Source organism: Capsicum annuum, chromosome 12 (assembly GCF_002878395.1).
Source record: "Capsicum annuum cultivar UCD-10X-F1 chromosome 12, UCD10Xv1.1, whole genome shotgun sequence".
In the NCBI taxonomy this organism is placed as follows: Eukaryota; Viridiplantae; Streptophyta; class Magnoliopsida; order Solanales; family Solanaceae; genus Capsicum; species Capsicum annuum.
In genome coordinates, this window is record NC_061122.1 from 222,276,700 (window position 1) to 222,278,403 (window position 1,704).

Here is a 1,704-nt window from a genome sequence, read left to right on the forward strand (position 1 = left end):
CCCCCCCCCCCCCCCCCCGCCCATTCTAGTTTATATTTTAGGGAATTAATTAATTTTTAAAGAAGAACTTGAAGAAGGTGGTGAAGAAGACAATTTGCTCCCTATTCTTCTTCTTTTCTTCCCTAAATTAAGAAAAAGTTGAAGAAGGTGGTGAAAAAGGCAATTAGAATTAGCTTCCTATTCTTCTACTACTACTATTTCCTTCTTCATTTCTTCTTCTTTCTTTCCTTTCCCAGTTTTGATGTCTTATTTTACTACTCATTGGGTTTTTTGGGTGTTAAAATTTAGCGAATTCTTGGAGAATAATACCTGAAAGATTTGATTTTTATATATTTTTTGGGTTTAAGTTGTTGATTCTTGATCTTTATAGAAAATTTATTTATTGTATAATTTGTATATTTTATTATTGTGTATTTGATTGAAGATTTTTTGTGGATAAGAGTGAAAAAAGAAGAGAAATTTTTGATTGAAGATTTTTTATGCCCCATGATTGAAGACATGGGGGTGGTGGGTGTGAGGAAGAAGAAGAAATTGGGGGTGGGGTGAGAAAAAGGAGAAAAAATAATGGTTAAAATTTTTAAAGTGGGCGCCACTTAATTTTTTTAAACTTTTTTATTATTAAAACGCGCTTTGATTTTTTTTTTTTGCCACGTCAGCCGTTAAGGGAGAAAAATAATTCACTTTCAAGTTTATAAGGTGGTAAATAATTATAGGTTAAATTTAATGGCTAAAGTAAGTTTTCGTTGCAACTTTAAGAGGAAAACATGTCTATTTCTTCTATAAAGTTCATCACATATCTCTTAATATGGCAAGTCACTGATGCAAGCTATGGCAGTTATACATAGTTTTGGTGCTACATGCTCCCTTCCATATATGACATTAGAAATTTATCATAGCAAGTTCGTAAGTTATAAAACATTTAATATTATAGTTTGCAATAATGTCTCATTGAGACTTATCCTTCAATATCTCACAACAATTATGTGCACACATATAAAAAATAGGTAATTCATTAATATACACTGGAGATACTTACGCATCATAAATGCATCTACAATCAAGACTCATTCTTTGAATATATTCTTTAAATGTCTTTGGTTGTAAGTCCTTCAATAACGGATTTTCAATCATGAGATCAGTTCTAATATTCTAAAGTGACACTGTCTGTTTCTTAATTTCTTCCTTGACTGTAAAGTACTTTGATTCCATATGTTTTGCACTCTTAGAGTACTTATTATTCCCGGAGAATAATGTTGTTGCGGTATTATCACAATAAATCTTCAGCAGCTTGGTTATGGTATTGACAACCCCAAGTCTTGAAATGAAGTTTTGCATCTCATAACTAATATTTAAATGATACTTTGAATCCTTTTTCTATCGGCGGACAAATACTCAACAAGTTATGATTAATATTAGGTATATAAAGAATATTATTTCCTTATCACATGAACTTGCTTTGATGATGACATTTTCTTTTGGTTTAAGTCATCAATAGACCCTTAAACTTATTTTGATATTTTACTTGGACCCCTCAACTAGAATTAGTAGCTATTAAACACCTTATGTCACGACCCGAGCAGAGGCCCTGGCCACGACGGGCATCCCGAACCATGAAAGTTCGAGAGATCCCTTAGCATACTATCATAAGCACACTCCTTCAATAAATCAAGTGCGGAAGATATAATAAGATTCAATGAAAATTTA